We start from the raw sequence: 26,071 nt of genomic DNA, 5'->3' as shown, positions 1-26,071 counted from the left end.
ATGTGTTGGCCAGTCATTCATTTTCAGTTGTGTCTGAAAATATTTTCTCCCAATCTATGCCTGTCTTTTCCTTTTCTTTACAGTGTTTTTCTCAGAGCAGTTTTTGATTTTAATAAAGTCTAGCTTATCAATTAGTTTTTTCATGGATTGGTCTATGAAATGTGGTCTATCTAAAATGTCATCACCATACCCAAGAGTATGCTGATTTGGCCCTTTGTTATCTTATTCTATTGCATTTTATATTTAGATACATTTTGAGCCAATTTTTATGAAGAGTAGAAAATCTGTGTTTAATTTTTTTTTTTTTTGTATGTATGTCCAGTGGTTACTTTTATTGAAGACTATCTTTGCTCCATATGGTATTTGCCAAAGACCAGCGGAATAAATTGATGTGGGTCTATTCTGGGCTGTATATTCTATTCCACTAATCTATTTGCCTACTCTTTCACTAATATCATACTATCTGAATCACTGTAACTTTTTGGTCCATCTTACAGTGGGGTAGCATTAGCTCTCCAACTTTATTCTTTTCCTTCAATATTGGATCTTTTGCCTCTTTATATTAAACTTTTGAACCAATATGTTGATATGCATAAAATAACTTGCTAGGATTTTGATTAAGGTTTCATTGAATCTATAATTAAAGCAGAGAAGAACTTAAAGCTTGTCAATATTTAGCATTCTTCTCCATGAAAAATTTCATTCATCTCCTTTATAATTTTTATTTTTTTGCTCACTGTGCTCTGGTTCCTCAGACTCTCTATTGGGTGCTGAATATGTGATGTGTGCTTTTACCTCAGGATCTTAGTCCTTACTCTTCCATCTTCTTGAAGAGTCCTATCTCATACATCAGCACAGTCTTTGACCACAAGTCATCCTCTCAGTGAGACCTTTGTTAATGCCCTGTGATACTCAGCACAACTGATTTAAATATTTAAACAGAAAAGAATTTAACACATCGGAATAAGTTTAGAAAAATAATTTTGAGAGGCTGAAGAACTAGGCTGTAGTCTGTGCTTGTAGATTTGCTACATAATTGATCTTCCTAGAAGATAGGGAGAATAGTCTGCCAATACCTTAAGATGACACAGTCATGCTTTTAAAAGATACAAATACAAGCCAAAGATTTCAAGCCCAGTGCCAATGTACAAACTGTGGTAGTGTGTGAATTGTAGCTGAGTCCAAATTCCACTGGAAAGAGTGCATTTATGTTAATAATATTTTCAAAGACTTGGGAAAGAAGAGTGGCAACCATCGTTTTTATAAGCTTTGTATTATTTTCCAAAACATTATATCACATTTTTCATGAGGACCCTATAGTTTCTTGAAGCTTAAGTAATGACTGGATTAGCCAGATTTGTATAGACAAAAGATCAATGCCTTAATCTACTGTAGGCCAAAAGTCTAATCGATTAAGACAGTTTCCAACTTGTCAAGTAGAATGTATGGAATAAGACAATTCAAAAGGGATCATTCAGATGAGTTTTTAAAAGTTTTTATTTTGAACTGTTCCTCAGAAGAATCCAAGAACCAAGACAAACATGAACTGGAAATCATGAAGTTTATAGATTTCAGTGGGCTTCCCAGGTGGCGCTAGTGGTAAAGAACGTGCCTGCCAATGCAGGAGATTTAAGAGTCATAGATTAGATCCCTATGCCAGATCCCTTTCTGGATCCCTGGGCCAGAAAGATTTCCTGGAGGATGGCATGGAAACCCACTGCAGCATGCTTCCCTGGAGAATCTCATAGACATAGGAGTCTGGCAGGCTGCAGTCCATAAGGTTGCAAAGACTAGACATGACTGAAGTAACTTAGCGTGCATACACACAGTTCAGTGAATCTGTCCTCTCAACATGCTTTCAAAATCTGTTTTTCAGTTATGTGAGTTTTGGTAGCCCCTATTACCTGATATGGTTATGATGCTCATTTTCTACCTTGTATCTTATTCTTTGCCCTTGGCACTGACTATTTTGCATTCTCCCCATGTTTCTGCTAGCAATAAGCTTAAACCTTTGCTGTCCAGTGGAGAATCTGGCCAGTGAGCTCAAATGTTGTTTTTCTCTAGATATGACCTTGGGAATCTGCTTTACTTGGAGTAGGAGACTGCAACCAGAAGTCAGATGACATTTCCCATTCTTATTATTGTGGTCTTACTTACTTGGAGGTTGTTTGTCCTTTGAAGAATTCCTGTCTGAAAGCTCTCTGGAAGCTTTGCTTAGTTAATTTTTAACTTTTATTTCACTTTCAATTGGTTTACACCTCTGTTATTTCTTTAGACCTTGAATGTCAACAAGGATAACATTGAATCCTTAAGAGGATAAGATAAAAGCAGTCTTCAGTTGAAATTATTGATATAGCCTTAAATTTGTGGTCTTAATAATTGCATTGAAAGACATAGTTAGATGATCATGGTCATAATCAAAAGGAACATGAGGCCAAGTATTACAAACATTAGGTAGTTGGAACTTAAATTAGAAGTGGTTAAAAGAGAGGAAAAAGAGTTCCGAGGTATACTCATTTTTTTTTTCCCCCTGTCACTGAAAGCTTCAATTTACCAATGGATAGATAACAAAGTATTAGCTACATTTTGGTTTTGCTTATTTAGAAAATAAAATTTTTAGAATGCTGAAAAGGGTAAACAAAAAACCATAGATTTCAGCTTGCAAACCCAAGAGATTTGCATCAGGAAGTGCTAATGATAGGAAATCTGAGGTCATGTTTTTATTCTTTTTTCTTAATGCAACCAACCTTTTCCCAATGGAGGGTGGAGGAGGTGGAGGGGGGGGGAGGGGGAAGCCAGGTATCTAAACAAGGGATTTGAGGAACTGAAGAACAAAAGCTGTAGGATCTTTCATCATTTGGCTCTTCGATAGTGTCAGCAATATGAAAGAATATGTCCCATTTGCCCCAAGCTAAATGGATTTCTGAGTGAACAAGGATGAATGTGAAATCTGATGTCACTCCAGACACTTCTAGACTGTTACAATAGAAACTGAAAATATCTCAAAATCATCCCCTGCATTACAAAAGCACACTACAGTCTCCAGCAAAAGATTATTTCAGCTGTTTTAAGGGCATGCATATGTAGTAGATAGGTAAGATAACAAATAACAGATGGAAAATTCATTAACTACATTGATCCTGCATAATACAGAGTAACTCCAAATAAGTTCAAATGAATTTGCAGCCGAACATACATTTTTATCTCCTTCACTTTTTCAGTCTGTTCAAGAATGGAAATTGATAACAATAGATTGATGTGTCCTGTAGAAATCTGTGGCTTCCTATGAGAATTCTTGATTATGACATTTTATGAATTTAATTAAATATAATAAACTGCTGGTGCCTGATGCCTGTGTGCTCAGTTGTGTTCGGTCATTTCAGACCCCATGGACTGGCTTCTCTGTTTATGGAATTTTCCAGGCACGAATACTGTACTGGGTTGTCATTTCCTCCTCCAGGGGATCTTCCCAACTCAGAGTTCCAACTCGCATTGCTTTGCCTCGTGCTTTAGCAGGTGGATTCTTTACCACTGTGCCACCGATATTTATTGTTGCTGTTCAGTCTCTAAGTTGTGTACAGCTCTTGGTAACCTCATGGACTGAAGCATGCTAGGCTTCTCTGTCCTTCACCAACTCCCAAAGTTTGCTTAAATTTGTGTCCTTTGAATTGGTGATGCCATCCAACCATATCATCCTCTGTCGCTGCCTTCTCCTCCTGTTCTCAATCTTTCCCAATATCAGGGTCTATTCCAATAAATCAGATCTTTGCATCATGTGGCCAAAGTACTGAATTTTCAGCATCAGTTTTTCCAATGAATATTCAGGGTTTATTACCTTTATGTTTGACCAATTTGATCTTCTTGCTTTCCAAGAGACTTAAATAATATAAACTGTTCAGTTCAGTCACTCAGTCACGCCTGACCCTTTGCACCCCCTGGACTGCAGCACACCAGGCTTCCCTGTCCATCACCGACTCCAGGAGTCTACCCAAACTCACATCCATTGAGTTGGTGATCTCATCCTCTATCGTTGCCTTCTCCTCCTGCCCTCAATCTTTCCCAGCGTCGGTGTCTTTTCAAATGAGTCAACTCTTTGCATCAGGTGGCCAAAGTATTGGAGTTTCAGCTTCAACATCAGTCCTTCCAATGAACACCCAAGACTGATCTCTTTAGGATGGACTGGTTGGATTTCTTTGACCAACCTAGACAGCATATTAAAAAACAGAGACTTACTTTGCCAACAAAGGCCCATCTAGTCAAGGCTATAATTTTTCCAGTGGTTATGTATGGATGTGAGAGTTGGACTGTGAAGAAAGCTGAGCTCCGAAGAATTGATGCTTTTGAACTGTGGTGTTGGAGAAGACTCTTGAGAGTCCCTTGGACTGCAAGGAGATCCAACCAGTACATCCTAAAGGAGATCAGTCCTGGGTGTTCTTTGGAAGAACTGATTTGAAACTGAAACTCCAATACTTTGGCCACCTGATGTGAAGAGCTGAGTCATTTGAAAAGACCCTGATGCTGGGAACAATTGAGGGCAGGAGGAGAAGGGGGTGACGGAGGATGAAATGGTTGGATGGCATCACCGACTCAATGGACATGAATCTGAGTAAACTCTGGGAGTTGGTGATGTACAGGGAAGCCTGTCATGCTGCAGTTCATGGGGTCACAAAGAGTCAGACACGTCTGAGCAACTGAACTGAACTGAACTAGGTTGGTCATAACTCTCCTTTCAAGGAGCAAGCATCTTTCAATTTCATGGCTGCAGAGAGAGTGGGGCAAATTGAGAGGAAAACATGGAAACATATACATTACCATATGTAAAATAGAAGCAAGTGAGACTTTGCTGTGTAAAACTGGGAGCTCAACCCAGTGTTTTGTGACAATCTAAAGACTGTTTTTGGTAGGGAGATGACAGGGGGCTCAGAAGGGAGGGGACATTTGTATACCCATGGATGATTCATAGTGCTGTGTGGCAGAGACTAACACAATATTGTAAAGCAATTGTCCTCCAATAATTGTGTCTTGTTCCATACATCTCAATATTGTACAATTATAATCTTTGATAATTAAAAATACAGAAAAAAGAAAAAAAACTACAGTAGACAGAATAATAGCCTCTTAAAGATAGACATATCTGAATCCCTAGAATTTATGAGTAAGTTATCTAATGTGGCAAAGGGAAACTAAATTTAGAGATGGAATTAACTTTGCTAATTAGCTGACTTAAAAATAAGGAAATTATATTGGATTATGTAAATAGGCCCTGTGTAGTTCAAGAATACTTAAAAGTAGATAAGGGAGGTAGAAGTGGAGGTCAGATTACTATGATGTAAGAACTGAACTCACTATTGCAGGTTTTGAAGATAGAGGAAGGGAGGCATCAGTCTTGAATATTCATGGGAAGGACTGATGCTGAAGCTGAAACTCCAATACTTTGGCTACCTGTTGCGAAGAGCTGACTCATTTGAAAAGATCCTGACGCTGGGAATGATTGAAGGCAGGAGAAAGGGATGACACAGGATGAGATGATTGGATGGCATCACCAACTCAATGAACATGCATCTGAGTAACCTCCAGAAGTTGGTGATGGACAGGGAAGCCTGGTGTGCTGCAGTCCATCAGGTTACAAAAAGTTGGACATGACTGAAAGCCTGAACTGAATTGAACTAAAGGGAGCCATGAGTCAAAGAATGCTGGCAGCCTCCAGAAAAGGTCAAAGAAAAGTTCTCAAGAGCTTTTGGAAAGAAATGAACCCTGTTGACACCTTAATTTTAGCCCAGTAAGACTCATGCCTATCTTCTGATCTATAGTAATCTAAAACAATACATTTATGTTATTTTAAACCACCAGTTTTATGGTAATGTTTTGCAGCAAATTGGTACAGTAGTAGGAAGCTAATACTGAACAAGGAAGCTTTATGTGTTTGGTTTTATTGTCATATGTTCATTTGCAAGGAATAAACTAGGTTATATCAGAACTTAAATCTGAAATGAATGCAAATTATTTAGGGTGATATTTATTTATCAAATGTACACTTTTAGGACATTCATCTATTTGTTCTACCAGGTGAATTGTAAATTGATCATGCACTGTACCAGGAATCATGGAAGACAATCTGGATACAAAAATAAAATGAATATGAACTGTACCTACCTTCCTGGAAGTTAGAATTTTACATTTTTATCAACAGTTGAGAAAAATGTTGTCACAAATATGCCATCAAATATTAGACTTTAAAATTAAAGTTAATGGCTTATGTTTGCAAAGTGAGTACATATTAGAAGGCTCTTCTAGCTATTCCCCTCCAAGCTGTCATTCAATTATTCAGTCTCCTTCTGTTCTGTGGCTCCATCATCAGTGAATGCACCTCCTCGAGTAGGCAAACCTGAATCTCTTTCTTGGCTACAAACAGTTCTAATATAGGATGTACTGAAACATTCAATCCCCTTCACTTATTAAATTATCCTAAAATATAAGAAAAAATTTACTTACTCCATCTCCCTCCCAATAGTGGAAAAGGTACAGTCTAATAACCTGGTTTTAGAAAACACAAGGAACCAGAAATCAAATTGCCAACATCCTCCGGATCATCGAAAAAGCAAGAGAGTTCCAGAAAAAAACATCTATTTCCGCTTTATTGCCTATGCCAAAGACTTTAACTATATGGATCACAATAAACGGAGGAAAATTATGAAAGAGATGGGAATACCAGGCCACCTGAGCTGCCTCTGGAGAAACCTGTATGCTGATCAGGAAGCAACAATTAAAACTGGACATGGAACAATAAACTGGTTCCAAATAGGAAAAAGAGTATGTCAAGACTGTATATTGTCACCCTGCTTACTTAACTTATATACAGAGTATATCATGAGAAATGCTGGACTGGATGAAGCACAAACTGGAATCAAGATTGCCAGGAGAAATATCAATAACCTCAGATATGCAGATGACACCACCCTTATGGCAGAAAGTGAAGAAGAACTAAAGAACCTCTTAATGAATGTTAAAGAGGAGAGTTAAAAAGTTGGCTTAAAGCTCAACATTCAGAAAACTAAGATTATGGCAACCAGTCCCATCATTTCATGGCAAATAGATCGAGGAACAGTGAAACAGTGAAACAGAGGAACAGTGAAAACAGTGGCTGACTTTATTTTTTGGGGCTCCAAAATCACTGCAGATGGTGATTGCAGCCATGAAATTAAAAGACACTTACTCCCTTGGAAGGAAAGTTATATGCAACCTAGATAGCATATTAAAAATCAGAGACATTGCTTTGCCAACAAAGGTCCATCTAGTCAAGGCTATGGTTTTTCCAGTGGTCATGTATGGATGTGAGAGTTGGACTATAAAGAAAGCTGAGCACTGAAGAATTGATGCTTTTGAACTTAAACAACTAATCTCAAAAATATACAAGCAACTCCTACAGCTCAACTCCAGAAAAATAAATGACCCAATCAAAAAATGGGCCAAAGAACTAAATAGACATTTCTCCAAAGAAGACATACAGAAGGCTAACAAACACATGAAAAGATGCTCAACATCACTCATTATCAGAGAAATGCAAATCAAAACCACTATGAGGTACCATTTCATGCCAGTCAGAATGGCTGTGATCCAAACGTCTACAAGCAATAAATGCTGGAGAGGGTGTGAGAAAAGGGAACCCTCTTCCACTGTTGGTGGGAATGCAAACTAGTACAGCCACTATGGAGAACAGTGTGGAGATTCCTTAAAAAACTGGAAATAGAACTGCCTTATGATCCAGCAGTCCCACTGCTGGGCATACACACTGAGGAAACCAGAAGGGAAAGAGACACATGTACCCCAGTGTTCATCGCAGCACTGTTTATAATAGCCAGGACATGGAAGCAACCTAGATATCCATCAGCAGATGAATGGATAAGAAAGCCGTGGTACATATACATAATGGAGTGTTACTCAGCCATTAAAAAGAATACATTTGAATCAGTTCTAATGAGGTGGATGAAACTGGAGCCTATTATACAGAGTGAAGTAAGCCAGAAAGAAAAACACCAATACAGTATACTAACGCATATATATGGAATTTAGAAAGATGGTAACAATAACCGTGTATACGAGACAGCAAAAGAGACACAGATGTATAGAACAGTATTTTGGACTCTGTGGGAGAGGGAGAGGGTGGGATGATTTGGGAGAATAGCATTGAAATACATATAATATCATATATGGAACGAGTCGCCAATCCAGGTTCGATGCATGATATTGGATGCTTAGGGCTGGTGCACTGGGATGACCCAGAGGGATGGTATGGGGAGGGAGGAGGGAGGAGGGTCAGGATGGGGGACACATGTATACCTGTGGCAGATTCATTTTGATATTTGGCAAAACCAATACAATATTGTAAAGTTTAAAAATCAAATAAAATTTAAAAATTAAAAAAAAAAAGAAGACTCTTGAGAGTTTCTTGGACTACAAGGAGATCCAACCAGTCCATCCTAAAGGAGATCAGTCCTGGGTGTTCATGGGAAGGATTAATGTTGAAGCTGAAACTCCAATACTTTGGCCACCTGATGCAAATTGCTGACTCATCTGAAAGACCCTGATGCTGGGAAAGATGGGGGGCAGGAAGAGAAGGGGACAACAAAGAATGAGATGGTTGAATGGCATCACTGACTCAATGGACATGAATTTGGGTAAACTCCAGGAGTTGGTGATGGATAGGGAGGCCTGCCATGCTGCAGTTTATGGGGTCACAAAGAGTCAAAAATGACTGAGCAACGGATCTGACCTGACCCACATTTATGTGGAGGATAAGTGAAAATAATTTTGGCCACCTATTATTGGCTATTTAAGATCTTTGATATAACTTTTATGGGAAAAATATAGCTAAAACACATGTATTAAAAATATATTAGCCTATAAAATGCTGCTTAATATAACAGCTATTTTGGAGATAAACATGGTTATGGAAGCTTAAAAAATCTTCTACTTGTGAATTTAAAAATACTTTTTTTTCTACTTCTATTAATTTATTTTGATTCATTTTGAGTCCTTGCAAGCTGATATTATGCGGTCAATAATATTCACATCACACAAATAACTATATACAAAACTTGTTTTATTATGGGTAGTATGTCAAATCTAATATAAAATTAACCTGGATATGTGGGATCAATAGAAATTAAACTAACTAAATATCTTTATGAAATTCATAAGATTAGAAATCTTTTAAAGAGACTAATCTATTTCTGGCCTTTTCCAAGTTTCTTCGGAACAAATGGAACATAGAAAATCAGTTTTTTTCAGTGGATAAATTTTGCCACCATGTCTTTGGCTTTATAAATCTCTTAAATAAAGTTCTGAATACTTGTATATGATTATGCTGTTACAGTGTTTCTTATCACAATATATTAATATTGTGATATTGTTCTATATGTTTATTTATATGTTTAATATTCCTGTTATTTTTTTGCATGTAACCCTCTTTTTTGTAAGGTAAATGTGATATGTACTCCTTATGAAGGCAAATGAGATTGTCAAAGTGTTTTTGAAGAGATGTGGAAGTTGCTTAAAGTGGTTTTTAATCCCTTTAGGCTCACAATCACATCATTCTTAGTAGGTGTCAGTGTGTGTATGTGTGTGTGTGTGTGCGCGCGTATGCATGTGCATGCTCAGTTGTGTCCAACTCTTGGTGACCCCATGGACTATAGCCTGCCAGGCTCCTATGTCCATGAAGTTCTCCTGGCAAGACTGCTATACTGGGCACCATTCCCTTCTCCAGGGGATCTTCCTAACCCAGTGTTCAAACTAGTGTCTTTTGCAGCTCCTGCATTGACGGGCAGATTCTTAACCACTGCACACGTAGAAAGTCCAGTTGGTGTCTGAGAAAGTAGTCAAACACAAGTTTGTTTGTCTTTGGTGCATACAGTGTTCTTCTTGTAATTCCAAACTGCCTGGGCAAAATCTTTAAACATTAATCCTTGAAGAATAAAAGAGTGTCAAAAACTTATTGAAAACCAGTATTTCAGATACCTATTTACAGTTATAATTTAATACTCAAAAAACTCTCATATTAGGATGACTCTGTTAATAACTCTCAAACCACACTTGAGATTAAATATAAACATTGAACATGTATGAGCTCAACTGCCATTTTTTCCTCTTTTTTGTCTAATTACCACAGAGAGCATATTTCTGCCTCAAAGATCTTACTCCCTGCTCCCTGCATCTTGAAAGCTCTTTTTCCATAGTTTTTGTGTCTACTTGGTCCTCATTTTTCCAGCCTACATCAGTTTCTCCTTGGAGAAGCTTCACCTGACTTCCCTAAATACTCTTCCCCCTTTCACTTTTTATTTACCATATGGGAAAAATTGTCTCTCTATCCATCTATGTATTTAATTATCTACCTACCTGCCAATCTACCTACTCTATGCAATTTCCCCCACAACTGGGGTAGAAAACCCATGAAGCAAAACCTTTACTTTTTTCTTCCATATCCCAAGCATATAGAACAGTCAAAATATATTTGTTTAGAGGAGGAAATTTGTCCAGATGGAAAAAAAAAAAAAAAGGAATTTCAATAAAGCTCAGGAGCTGATTGAATGAATGAATGACTGTTGTGATAGCTATTTACTACTGTCTGACTCCAAATACTTCTTCGTTTACTATTTCATTGACTTTTTAAAAGTTTAAGATTGTTTTAGATAAAGCATATTGATTTGATACTCATTCAAAAAGGAATATGCTATGAATATAGGAAGAAATATTTTCCATATTGATTAGGCTAGTGTTATGAACAACACACTACCCCTCCATACATGATATTATAGAGAAGAGCTTGTATTCTTCTCTTGTTAAAGGATTTACATTTGATTATAAAATGTATAGTGAAAATTTTAATTTTTTTCTTTAAAATTTCATGCATGACATGTTAAAAAATAGTCATTTGGTAGTCACTAAATAAAATTTTCATATTGATAATGTGGTTGGTAAATGGTAGTGAACATCAAAGAGGCTTGAAAATATAACAGTTTAATACATTCATGTAATGAAAATTCTCTTTCAATGGCTATGTGTCTCCTCTTTTTCTTACCATTTTTATCATTTAAACTTTAAAGCTTCTTGTGGTGTAGTGCCTCAGGATATGATTTTTTCTTTTATAAATAAATGATGCCCAGCCTAAAGTGATGAACTATTGGGTAAATGAAAAGAGACATGATAGACCACTTGACTCTTAAAAGTGCTGGCAGCTAACAAAATGTATAATGACATGAAAAATAAAATAGTCCTATAGGAAGTATAATTGGTCTAGAATAAACCCTGACATTTAAAAATTATTTTTAGTCATCAAAATACTGTGTTTTGTTAAATAACTGCTGTTGCTAAGTCGCTTCTGTCGTGTCTGACTCTGTGCAATCCCATAGATGGAAGCCCAACAGGCTTTTCCATCCCTGGGATTCTCCAGACAAGAACACTGGAGTGGATTGCCATTTCCTTCCCCAAAGCAGGAAAGTGAAAAGTGGAAGTGAAGACTCTCAGTCATCCCCGACTCATAGCGACCCCATGGACCACAGCCCACCAGGCTCCTCCGTCCATGGGATTTTCCAGGCAAGAGTACTGGAGTGGGTTGCCATTGCCTTCTCCGTTTGTTAAATAAAGTGATACGTAAAAGAATAAATACTTTCTGTCGGTATGTCACAAGAACTATAAATGGGGATACTCGAAAATAAAATGAATAATAACAAATTGAGCAGGTACTCCTTTGGTTTATAGGCAACCTCTTGCTTCACTGTAGTGTGTGTGTGTGTGTGTGTGTGTGTGTGTGTGTGTTTGTTAATGATTGTAGTGAAGATTAGAGTGTTTTTGTGGGGTTTACATGCCTTGAAATCACATCATAGTAAATCATAGAAATAGCATAGTGAGGTCACAAAAATACAAAGCAGAGTATTTCTTTTTTATATGGGTACTGGCTGAAGGCAGTTGAATTTTTTTGCTAAAATTTTAGAAATATTTTCTAGTTTTCTCAAATCTTAATTTTTTTTAATGGAGAAGTAAATAGTCCAATTACTTGTCAACTACAACTAAGATCATGGCATCCAGTCCCATCACTTCATGGCAAATAAATGGGGAAACAAAGGAAACAGTGAGAGACTTTATTTTTGGGGGCTCCAAAATCACTGCAGATGGTGACTGCAACCATGAATTTAAAAGACGTTTCCTCCTTGGAAGAAAAGTTATGACCAACTTAGACAGCATATTAAAAGGCAGAGACATTACTTTACTAACACAGGTCCGTCTAGTCAAAGCTACGCTTTCTCCAGTAGTCATGTATGAATGTGAGAGTTAGACGATTAAGAGAGCTGAGTGCTGAAGAATTGATGCTTTTGAACTGTGGTGTGGTGTTGGAGAAGACTCTTGAGAATCCCATGGACTGCAAGGATATCAAACCAGTCAATCCTAAAGGAAATCAGTCCTGATTATTCATTGGAAGGACTGATGCTGAGACTGAAATTCCCATACTTTGGCCACCTGATGCAAAAAACTGACTCATTGGAAAAGACCTTTATGCTGGGAAAGATTGAAGTTGGGAGGAGAAGGGAATGACAGAGGGTGAGATGGTTGGATGGCATCACTGACTCCCTGCGCATGAATTTGAGTAGGCTCCGGGAGTTGGTGATGGACAGGAAAGCCTGGTGTGCTGTAGTCCATAGGGTCGCAAAGAGAAGGACATGACTGAGTGACTGAACTGAACAGAGAGAGGATTTAATGTTTTTTCAAAGCACATAAGCACTATGCACAATAAGTCTTCAAAAGTTTTTTTCTGTCTGCAGTGTTCTGGATATCAATCAGAATACAGAGTGATATATTTAACAGCAATTTAAAGAAGAACAGTCCTCTTAGCAAAGATTGCTGAAAATATGTGTCTATATCAAATAACTATATCAATTTGCATCTCCCTAATGACTGGACATGAGTTTGAGTGAACTCCAGGAGATGGTGATGGACAGGGAGGCCTGGCATGCTGCGATTCATGGGGTCGCAAAGAGTCGGACACGACTGAGTGACTGAACTGAACTGAATGATTTATATTGCTTCAAACAGCCTTGTTTCTAACTGATCTCCATCTAATCTCCAATAGTGTTTTAGCTCCAAGTTTTTGTTCTTTTACTTTTCTATGCTCTTACATGTGTGTGTGTTTTCCCTCTTTCTTTTTTCGAAATTACCAAGCATTTAACTTGATTCTAACACTATCTACTTGGAGATAACATCACATCCTACAGGTTAAGGGCTAAGTTCCACAAAATTCCCACTTCATACACCAATTGTAAATCCAGGTTCTCATCCATGCTTCTATCCAACTGAATAAGCCTTTTTTTCAGATTTAATTAATTTTTTCAGAGAACTCAGAGAAATGGGTTACTTTCTAGATAACCAGTTTGTGGTGTTGGAGAAGACTCTTGAGAGTCCCTTAGACTGCAAGGAGATCAAAGCAGTCAATCTTAAAGGAAATGAGTCCTGAATATTCATTGGAAGGGCTCATGCTGAAGTTGAAGTTCCAATACTTTGTCCACCTTATGCAAAGAACTGACTCATTGGAAAGATTGAAGGCAGGAGGACAAGGAGAACAGAGGATGAGATGGTTGGATGGCATCACCAACTCCATGGACATGAATTTGAGCAAGCTTGAGGAGTTGGGCATGGACAAGGAACCCTGGCTTGCTGCAGTCCATGAGATTGCAGAGTAGAACATGATTGAGTGACTGAACTGAATTACACCAGTTTGTTATAAAATAATATAACTCAGGAAGAGCCAAATGGAAGACATGCACAAGGCAAGGTATGTGGGAAGGAGCTTGAACTTTCCCAGCTTTGTGTCTCCCAGTGGGTCATTCTTCCTGTTTATCCATTAATTCTAGGAGATTCTGTTTTATGGCCCTTCTTGTTTCTGGAATCCATCTGTATTCCTTGCCTCATGGCCCTTTCTTTCTTCAAGGCCAGCACCAGCAGACTGAGTCATCTCCTGTCACATTATTCTGACCTTATTGGGTAGATCTGCATAATCCAGGATATTCTCTATTTCTTAGGTTAGCCACTTAGCAAATTTAATTTGATCTGCAGACTGAAGTCTCATTTGCAGTGTAAGGTAACATACTCCTATGGTCTGGGAATTTGGATGTGCATATTTCTAGAGGGCCATTATTGTGCCTACCACAGCATTCACCATGTGTGTTTGATAATGTCCGCTTGTCATGTTACACAGTACTTTAGGGAGATGATCTGAGCCCAGCTATTTATTTGAAGTTGATGGGGAAGACAGAACTATATGTTTGGCACCATTAAAGAATCTGCCTGCAATGCAGGAGATTCAGGTTCAATCCCTGGGTCAGGAAGGTCTTCTGGAGAACAAAATGGCAACTCTTTCCAGTATTCTTGTCTGGGAAATCCCATGGACAGAGGAGCCTAGTGGGCTACCATCCATGGGGTTGCAAAAGAGTCAGACATGATTTAGCAACTAAACAACAACATAGCAAGATAAGTTAGCAAATGTATTATTTTGAATTCTGAGATATTGGCTGCTGTTTTTATTAAAACTTGGATTTTTACATCATTTTAAGTTTCCAATAAAATTCAGATGAAGGTATGGAGATCTCCCAAATAACCTCTGCCCTCACACATGAAACCATAGAAAACAGACACAGTACATTAAAAATAATAATAATGATAGATTAAGAGACCTGACTTTTCATTAGATAAAATACATGCCAGAAGTCAGTGGAACAAATATCTTTAAAGTATAAGTTAGAGGAATTCCTTCATATGGGAGAAAAGTTATGCCAGATGAAAATCTGTGTTTTACAAAGTAATAAAAAACACCACATAAAAGTAAGAATGTGTGGAAATACAGACTCTTTTTTTCCAGGGCTATTATCAATTTGAATATTAAAGAATGATAATTTCATTACTTGGAAATGTTTTAATTGGCCAACATCAATCCATTTATTCTCCTATATAAGTTCATTTTTAATGAATTCAACTTTCTTCAGGGATCAACAAATTTACTTAATTTAAGAGATTCTTAAAAGTCAAGCTTTGATGAAAATATATTTCACATTGCTAGCCATCTTAAATGTAAAGAAGACATATTAAATGTGATTCAAATCAACTATACTTCAATAAAAAATTGATTAAAAGTGATATCAGTCATATAAGCACCCCATTAACACCATAATTTATTTTTAAATGTCATAGGACTGACTTTCCATTAAGTGCATGTGCACGTGTGCTCAATTGCTCAGTCTTGTCTGACTCTTTTCAACCCTATGGACTGTGGCCCAGCAGGCTCCTCTGTCCATGGGATTTCCCAGGCAAGAATACTGGATTGGGTTGCCATTTTCTTCTCCAAGAGATTTTTCCAACCCAGGAATGGATTAAACTGGCATCTGCTGCATTGGAAGGCAGATTATTTACCACTGAGAAGCTCCCTTTACATTAAGATGTTAAAGTATACAAGTTTACTTGGATTTAGGTTAAATGCTCTAAGATTATTGAAGTATTTGTGTATTCTTTGAACAGTTTATTCCATACTTGTCTAATATTTTTTTTATTATGACTATTACCAATCTATAGAAAGTGAAAGTGTTACTCACTTAGTCATGTCCAACTCTTTGTGATCCCATAGACTGCAGCCCTTCAGGCTCCTTTTCCATGAGATTCTCCAGGTAAGAATACTGGAGTGGGTAGCCATTCCCTTTTCCAGGGGATCTTCCTGACCCAGGGATGGAACCCAGGTCTCCTGCTATGCAGGTAGATTCTTTATCCTATGAGGCACTGAGGAAAGCTAATATAGATCTAACAACTCTTCAGATCTCAAACCTCTTTCTTTTTCCTATGTACAATTTGCTTTTGACTTGAAAACAAACTAATCAGACATGTTAAAATTTTGTGAAAGATGAATCACCTTTAAGTATGTATGTTCTTACGAAGTCTTCAATGGTCAAAAATGCAGGGACTCTGCAAGACAGTCCTGACATTTAGAAACTTTTCTTTTGTAAGTATGTAATATTCTTGATCATAGTTCTGGGCTTTATAGAAATCTGAAAGAGTTAGAATTACATTATTTTGTATAAGCAAATTCTATACACAGAAGAAATCAGCATTTACAAGTTTTTATTTGTGTTCTACCCACTTTTATAATCCTTTAACCAGTTAATATTTCTGGAGTTAACAGAGGTTACATGTTGTTATTACCTAGCTAACATGAAAATACTACATTATGATACACTTAGCTTCTAAAAGAAATAAATGAAAATAAGAAGATTGTCCTTCTCTACAAAGATTAGATAATTTAGTACTGTTATTATTGTTTAGTTGAAGGCAAAAAATAGGTTACAGTGGTCCTAAGTTGAATCCATGTCTTCTAATTTTCCTAAATTTGTTTCCTAAGACATAGTTATCTACTTAATAAGTGTATGTTGATATACAGACATTTTTTCTAAGGCAAGGTTTTAAGCTTGGTTTTTATAGTCAGAAAGCCTGAGATTCCCTTTCTCAGTTTTAGTTTTCTTTAACTATACAATGGTTAAAGTAAATGGGAGAATCAGTATTGGATATTTTGATGTTACTGCCTGTGATGTACTTGACAGGGAACATGGAGCTGAGTTTGTTAGCATTAAGCTGGTAGAAGTGACTTTCAGAGGGATGCAACTACATGTGGAAACCCAGGGCTTCCCTGATGCCTCAGAAAGTAAAGAATCTGCTTGCAATGCAGGAAACCTGGATTTGATCCCTGGGTTGGAAAGACCCCTTGGAAAAGGAAATGGCAACCCCCTCCAGAATTCTTAACTGGAGAATTCCATGGACAGAGAAGCCTGGTGGGCTATAGTTCATGGGATTGCAAAGAGTCAAACACGACTGAGAGACTAACACTTTCAAAATAATTCTACTCATTGCTTTCCCATGAGTCTTAGTGTGTTTTTTTTTTTTAATACAGAATTGTCTCTAATATGAATAATATATATAAATGCCTAATCAAAAATACAATCAAGCACAGTCTTTTCTCTCTGCTTATTTAGGATGCTGTCCAATTGGGAAAAGCAAATAATTTTATTCCTTTACTTCATTTTTACCTACACTTTTAAATTATTGTCTGAAAAGTTTATTGACTTTATTGAAATTATGGAGTTGAACAGGTCATAGCAAGAATTGCTCTTACTGCCTATAATAGCTTGAGGCTTAGGACATAATGATTTACAAAGACATGATTGGATCAAAGGTAAAATAATGACAAGTGAAAAAGTGAATGGGATTCAAGCATTGACTGAAACTCTTTTCTTTCTTTCGTTTTTTTTTTTTTTTTCAAAATTATATGAGAGTTTCTGGTTTCTATGAAGTTGATTTCAGTAAATCCAGAAGGTCAAATTGGAGTGAGAGTAAAATAATTCTGGCTAGATAAATATCTTTGTACATGAATGTCTAGTTATCTTAGTGTAATATTACACTAAAGTGTTTTTTTTTTTTTTTTCATTTTAACCTCAAATTGTAATATTGCTTCTTCAGTAACTTCCTGAGTACCTATCTATCACTATCATATCTGGCAAAGTAACATATGTAGGTTTTATTAAAATCTATAAGAGTTAAGTACATTATGAATAGACTCATTTTTGAAAAAATAACACTTTACTTCATGATTCCGAGATGCAGAATTTATGAAAACTAATGAAAAGACTTAGACTAAAGAATTGACAATGCTGGTCTAATCAGATTTTTTCACATGATAGAAACAGCAAATTATTATACAGAGAAGAGGCGTATATGCAAAGTTTACTTGTAAATGTTAAATGCATGTTATATATATTAAATACATTGTATAGGTTAGATACACACATACATGCCAAATTTCTAGTGACAGCATATATTACAAGCTTTAAAGCATTTTGTTGTGACAAATTTGATTTATTCAAAATAGACTTATATGCAAGTGTATGCAGTATTGTGCAAAATGTTTTTACCTTTTAGAATGAATGCTCATGAAATGTAAAGGGGGGAAAAAGGAGCACTGGAGTAAAGGTCCAGATACCTGGAATCATGAACAAGTTTACATATATTTTGACATTTTAAAAGGTGGCTTCCTTATTAGCCCTGTGTCTCTCAATAGATGATATTATTTGTGTCATTTTATTTTTTCATTGTTATTATTTACAATTTGGGTAATAATGAAAATACTTTTAAGAGTGTTCATAGGATTCTCCAGGCAAGAATACTGAGGTGGATAGCCATTTCCTCCTCCAGGGGATCCAGTAAATAGTTTGGAGAATCCAGAGACAGTGTTGTTAAAGCAAAAGTTAAGCTGGATAAAGTTAAACAGAATATTGAAATCTGGGAGAGAGAAGATATCTCAACTGGAACTCAGTTGAAACAGAGACTGGGAGAATTTTTAAGGTCCCGGGACAAGCAGAAACACAAGCCACCTGTTTGCTAATTAACATTCTGTACAGAAGAGGTACATTTTCTTGTATCTTTGTGACAGGAGGTAGTTTGCTGTACAATTTGGAACAAGATGCCCACAAAAGTTAGGCTCTTACATTTCAACACAAACTGAAAGATTAGGGGGTTATCTCCCTCAATATTTAGGTTTCCTTGATAGCTCAGTTGGTAAAGAATTCACCTGCAATGCAGGACATGCCTGTTTGATTCCTGGGTTGGGACGATCCACTGAAGAAAGGGAAGGCTACCCATTCCAATATAGTCCATGGGGTCGCAAAGAGTGGGACACGACTAAGTGACTTCCACTTTCCTTTAATATTTACATTCAAAGAAATGTATCTCAGATCCTTGTGGAAGGCATGTAGGGATTGTAAAACTCTAAGAGATCTTTAAAAAGAGGTCTCTCGAAGAGGGGGAAGGGAATTTACAATGACAATTTATTAGAGAAAACACTCTGTGAAAAGAGAGGTTAGGACTTTGAATCAGGAAGAAAGCTGTCCCAATTTTAATTACCTCAAGGGGAACTTTCAGTAATTATAACCAGTATTATTGGTGTAGACCATTGGCTAAGATTCTGCTGGTAGCTTTGCTGGTCGCTGGTAGAGACCACTCATAAGTTGAGGCTATATTAGGAGAGAGATAATAGTATGAATATACCCTGAGACTTTGTGTTGACAGACAATCTTTTAGACTAACAGTGAAACACTCTTTGGGTACTTCCAGGAATAAGTAGGGCAGAGAATTACTAACAACTCAACAATTAAACCAGACAAGAGCTGTGCTCATATACTTTGTGTCTAAAAAGAAAACCAAGTTATTTCACAGTCATAAGCTAGATAGGCCTGGAATTTATATAGTAAATCACACTGTTCTATGTTCTTCTATTAATGTTGGATTGTGTAAGGTGAATTATGCTCAGCAAAGCTGATTTCTTTATTATTAAATCATGGATTTCCAGTTACAATTATGTAAAGTGGGCTTCTCACATGGTGCAAGTGGTAGAGAATTCACCTGCCAATGTAGGAGCCTCAAGAAAGCTGGTTCAATTCCTGGGTAAGAACGATCCCCTGGAGTAAGAAATGGCAACCTACCCCAGTAATTCTTGCCTGGAAAATTCCATTGACAGAGGAGCTTGACAGGCTACAGTCCATGGGTTTGCAAAGAGTCAGACATGACTGAGCACGTGCACATGCGCAGACACACACGGACGTTATATAAAGAGTCTTCTTATATAGCTATTACTTGTCTGCTAGAGACTACATAGGGGTACTTGTATAAGTAACCCAACAATTGAACTTCCTCTATCATTTAAATCATTCTTTCTCAGTTATTCTAATCCTTTCTTAACATAGCATGAATTAGAAAAGAATTGTCTCTTTTTGTTAGAGAAGCAAGAACTAGACCAGATTTAAGGGACATTGTTAATTGCTGGGTAAAGAAATAAGCCGTTCTTAGTGGAAATGTCTTTCTTGTTTAAGAACTGAACAACAGTCTAAAATAGGTTTCTTTTGCACTGTGGAATTTCTCTGTGTATTTAACATACTCTTTAAATTTCCAAGAGAGAAATTTAAGATAAAATTTCTTAACTTATTTAATCACAACATTTGTTGTCTTAAAGGAGGCTTAATACACTGTAGAACCAGGATTATGTGGCCCACATTTAGGAAAATGATGTAGTTCAAATCCCTTAGCATCAATCCATAGAGAGAAATTTTTAAAGTTTAAGTAGTGGAGCTGACACAGCAAGTAACTTGCAAATAGAAAAAGCAAACCCCGACATATCAACGGCCAAGTGCTCTTGCCTCCTTCTGTATTAAAGAAGCTGGTCTGTAATATAAAAGAAAGAAAGATGCTTATGTTTGGAAAGGAAAGAAGCAAAAATCAGAACCCAAAGGACTCATTGATGGTCAAGTTCCTACTGATGGCCTTTTTTTTTTTTTTTCCTGTTTGGGGAACTTCTAAATTTGTTCTACATGTTGCTGATTTGAATTTCTGCAGCAAGAAATTACTTTTTTTTTCTGCCTCTGCTGATGGCTTAATTTTGCTACTATGTGTTCCTTGCATTTCCAACTCATTTTTTTAAATCCCTGAATCTCTTTGAATTCACACTGAATGTTTATAGATGATTTCAAGTACTATAATGTTTTGCCTTAAAATGTTTATAAGAAGTATCCATTGTCAGTTTGATCTCTTAGAGTTCAGGATACATTACAACAAAATAAAATAAATTCTACATTTTATTTATTCTAAGATGCACATTTTGCAGTTTATGATATACAATTGCTCTGCTCTGGTGGCAGTCAAATATAAATGGGTCTGTGAGTGTATGAATATCAAAACCATCTGTATCCAAATATTCAAATTACATTCCAATGGTTTCGAAAAAATCGTATGGTTAATAGTGGAATTGTCTTTCCTCACATAGGAATCATTGGTTTCTGGAGGTGATAAATCAGACCTATTTAGAAACATGTCAAGGTTGGAACCAAACGGTAATGAAATCTCCTTAAAGACAAAATTAGCTAAGGACACAGGAATAATGGCAGCAGCCCTTTTACGGATTATTTTAAGAAAAGCTTTATCCTAGTGGTCTTGATAGCATTCAGGATGGCATTATGTTTAAAAGTATGGATATGAAGTGCATGAGTTAAAGATTTTCAGAAATTTGTACGTTGATGGTGACAGTTTTCGGAAATCTTAATTAAGTTAATTTGCTTATATTGCCTTTTTAAAGCAAATGCAACAGTCTTATATGGTATGGTGCTGTGTGTTCAGTCATGTTCTACTCTTTGTGACCCCATGAACTGCAAGCCCATCGAGCTCCTCTGTCCATGGAATTTTCCAGGCAAGAATACCAGAGTGGATTGCCATTTCCTGCTCCAGGGGATCTTCCTAACACAGGGATTGAATCCATATCTCCCTGTGTCTACTGCATCGGTAGGCAGATTCTTTACCATTGCTCCACCATATGATAACTATATAATTAATTATCTTTCAGAAAATAAAATATATGATAAAAGAGACTATTTCATAGTTCAGTTGGCAGAAGTTTTTCCTTTGTTCAGTTGTTTTTAAAATAGTATTGGCCATTAAAGTTAATGTTTACTTTAAAGGCAATAAAATGTATAAATTGTAACAAAAATCAGCATGTTTATTTTTTATAAAATATGAATTAAAAAAATAATATATCTTCTCAGTTCTTAGAATATTGATCAAAATGAGAAAATCTTTAAAAATACATTAAATATTCTAATTTAGACTATTACAGGCTAAATAAACTTTTTTCCTGTTCAGTTACTATACAAATTAAATGCTTCATCAATCATACCTCCAAATTATTTTCTCTAGAACTCCAGTGCTTCTTATAACATTTAAAAATTTGTATGTATGAGCAAATATTTCTATGCAAAAGTAAATAACAAAATTGTACTCAAATACAATTTTTTTAAGAGGGGAAGCAAGAAGTAGGACTTGCATAAATGCATCATGCATCTATATAAAATTACTTAGTGTTATTCTGGTGGTAGGATAAATATAAAGATCAGTGAAGCAAAATTTAAAAAAAAATTAAATATTATATGATAAAGTTGGTATCTTAAATTAGTGCAGAAGGAATATACTATCCAGTAAATTTTTTTTAATTACTGTATTTCTTATGTAAAAGTAATTCATATCAGTAGCTCATATTATTTTCAAAAAAAATTTGCAAGATCTCAGCATATAAAAAATTATAAAAAATAAATATATAAAAATATATTTGGGGGGCAGGCCATCTAAAACAAAACAAAAGAAAACAATACATTCAAAAGCTAGAAAGGAGACAACAAAATTTAATAAATCAAAGCTTCAATCTTGTAAACAACCCAATTTTTGAGAAACTGTTTGCATTGTACATCAGGCAGAATACATAAAAAATTCTTATAAATCAAAATATAAATTGGAAGATGTTTGAAAAGCTTATCTTAAGAGGAAATGCAAATGACCAGTGAGAGAGTGAATGTTAGTAGCTCAGTCATGCCTGACTCTGTGACCCCATGGATTGCAGCCCACCAGGCTCCTCTGTCCATGGGATTTTGCAGGCAAGGATGCTGGAGTGGGTTGTCATTTTTTTCTCCAGGGGATCTTCCTAACCCAAGGATCGAACCCAGGTTTCCTTCACTGCAGGCAGATTCTTTACCGACTAACTTAGGAGGGAAGCCCCTAATGACCAGTAATGATATGAAAATAAGTTCAACCTAAATATTAATGGAGAAAGTATAATTAAAACTAAAGCAGTTGGAATTTTTCACCAGTCAGATTAGCAAATATTTTTAAACGTGATGATGTCAGATGCTGACTACAGTGTAGAAAAATCTGAACTTTCATATACTGCTATGGAATTTGCAATTTTTACCAATTTGGATTGCAATCTATTAGTATCTATAGTTTCTATGCTGCTGTAACAAATTACCAGGAACTTGGTGCTTTAAAACAACAGAAATTATCACACAGGTCTGGATGCTAGAAGTCCAAAATAAATATTACTGGGCAAAATCAAGGCCCCCAAATGGAGGAATGTGAAATTCCTTTTCCAGCATAGCACATATGATTCACCTAATTCTATATGGTTTATTGGCAGGGAAATATACCCTCTAGAGGCTCTCAGAGAAAACCATTTCTAGGTCTTTCAGCGTCTCTGGCTGCCAGCATTCCTTGGCTTGTAGGTGAATCTCTGCAGTCTTTCAAGGCTAGCATCTTCAAATTTCTCTCTGCTTCATCTTCACTTCCTCTCTGTGTGTTTGTGTGTAAAACTCTCCCCCTTTCCCCCCATTTTAACAATAGATGCCTTTAGGTCTCATCCAGAAAACCCAGGATAATTTTCTCATCTCAAGATTCTTAATGGAATATGTAAAATATACAAAACCTTTCCTTATATATGCTGACATTTATAGGTACCAGTTGAGTACCTATATATACCTATATATACCTCGAGTCACTAAATTTAAGACTGGAGTCACTGGAATCATCTTCAGTTTCCCTGTCTCTCATGTTTCACCTTTAGTGTGTTGGCAAATTATTTTGGCTCTACCTTCAAAATAATTCCAATCCTCTACTGCACTGGTTTAAGCCACTATCAATACTTACCTGGATTACTGCAGTAGCTTCTTAACTGAGCTTTCTGTTTGTATTCTTGTTTAGAGGTAATCAATTCTAATACACAAAGTCATCCTTTAAAGTTTTAAGGCAGGTTGTGGCAATATGCTAATTAAAAGTTTGCAAGAACTCCTCTTCCTAATGAGAATAAAAACAAAGTCACTACTGCTGCTGCTGCTAAGTCACTTCAGTCGTGTCTGACTGTGTGTGACCCCATAGACGTCAGCCCAGCAGGCTCTCCTGCCCCTGGGATTCTCCAGGCAAGGACACTGGAGTGGGTTGCCATTTCCTTCTCCAATGCATGAAAGTGAAAAAGTGAAAGTGAAGTCGCTCAGTTGTGCCCAACTCTTAGCGACCCCATGGACTGCAGCCTACCAGGCTCCTCCATCCATGATATTTTCCAGGTAAGAGTACTGGAGTGGGGTGCCATTGCCTTCTCTGAAAGTCACTACAGTGGTCCATAAATCTGACATAATCCTCTTCTCATTCCATAACTCTGATCTCCTTTCTTACCACCCTCCCCATTCATTCCACTCATTTCACTCTTAGCTACACGTCCTTGCTGATTCATTTCAGGCATATCCTTGATTTAGAGCTTTAAATTTTATACTCTTCTGCTCAGAATTTACTAACACCAGCTATCCACTTGAAAAACACCCTCACTTACGGAAGCCCTGACCCAATTGTCACTCTATGATGATATCAACCTATGGCATCATATTTAAATCTGAAATTCCTTTCCTGACATAGCACATATGATTCATATAGCGCTTCTTTTTTCACCTTTATCCCACCATTCTTTCCAGTTTCTAGCAACTGAAAATTTATATCTTTGTTATTTTAATTGTGGATCATCTAATTTCCACTAGCAGAATAAAATTTCCATTAGAGCAAGGATCAATTTTATTTTACTGGCGTATGCCCCCAAAGGAGAACAATGTTTCATATAGAGCAGATTTTTAATATGTGTATAAGTTAACAGATTGTTCAGTGTTACCATGTGACTTACAGTGGCATGTCATTTCATTTTGTGTCTTCTTATTAAAAATATTTGTACTTTTTAATTCACAGTTGTAGCTTCTTCTCACATTTGAACCATTCTTTGCTGTAAATCTCCAATGACTCAAGCTACACAGGAGCAGTACTCAGAGAAATGTATTTTCTTTTAAAGCTTCATAAGTGATTCTATAGTAAACTCAGATTAATTAGTTCTTTTAATTGTAAAATTCTAAGGTGATTTCCTCTTTAAACTGCTCTACTTTACATATATACATATCAAAAAGTACTTTGGAATTTCTGTTAGAGAAATAAACAAACATGTTTGGACAAGAATATCAGTGAAACTATAATTAGAAAGAAAATTCACAAAATTTTAAGATAAAAAATATAGACAAGGAGGCTTCCCTGATGGCTCAGATGGTAAAGAATCTGTCTACAAGGCAGGAGACCAGGAGACCTGGGTTGGGAAGATCCCCCAGAGAGGGGAATGGCAACCCACTCCAGTATTCTTGCTTGGAAAATCCGATGGACAGAGGAGCCTGGCAGGCTACAGTCCACCGGATCGCAAAGAGTCAGACACGACTGAGAAACTAACAATAAAGATATAGAAAACTAGTATGTGTAGACTTTCTTACTTAATACTTTTACTACTGATATTTTACTTAATATACTTACTTTATATATTTTCTGTAAGATAATTCAATATATCAAGGTGATATAAGTTAGATGAGCATATACCATTTCAGACATAAATAATGACAAGGAAGATTTGTTCCCTTTTCTCAAGGACATTATAATTCATTGGAGGGAAGTGCTTTAAATAGAAGCCTCATATGAAATAGGCGCTCTTACAATGTGGGCATATTCTGTTGTAATATCAAAGGTGACAGAATTGTTTTATGTAAGCTTACACATTAGGAAATTCATTGTTAAAATATATTAGTTACAAAAGAGGGCCAAAGGCATTCTGAGAGAAAATAATCTGAGTGCAATAATCATTGAACAGAGGTCAATATAGCTTAAAGATGGGATATATATATATATATATATAGGATACATGTTGACATATTGAGAGGAGAGAGAAAATTGGGACCAGGATTACCTAATTGGGAAGTGAATCTGCTATAAAACTCTGCAAGATTTTAGTTCTTTTGTTTACAGCTTTAGAAGCAATATTAAAAGTTGAATTTCAAAAACCTCTTAATTATAAATCTTTTCTTTTCTCCATAAACATATAATTATTTCTCTGAACAAAAGCTTAATAATTGCTGACAACTGTCAACCAAGCAGCACATTTTTCTATTCTGTTTTCTGTCAACAAAGAATGGAGATGTTTGAGCAATAATATTTCATATAAAATTATACTCTTTCAGAATTGCAGACTCAAATCCAGAGACAACCACCTTGAGTTAAGAAAATAAAGCATACATTGGAACCAATTTCAACTTATTTATTGCGCAAATTGTTTAGCATA

The sequence above is a fragment of the Bos indicus genome, chromosome 6 (genome assembly GCF_029378745.1).
Source record: "Bos indicus isolate NIAB-ARS_2022 breed Sahiwal x Tharparkar chromosome 6, NIAB-ARS_B.indTharparkar_mat_pri_1.0, whole genome shotgun sequence".
Lineage (NCBI taxonomy): Eukaryota > Metazoa > Chordata > Mammalia > Artiodactyla > Bovidae > Bos > Bos indicus.
Note: the sequence above shows the minus strand (reverse complement) of the source record.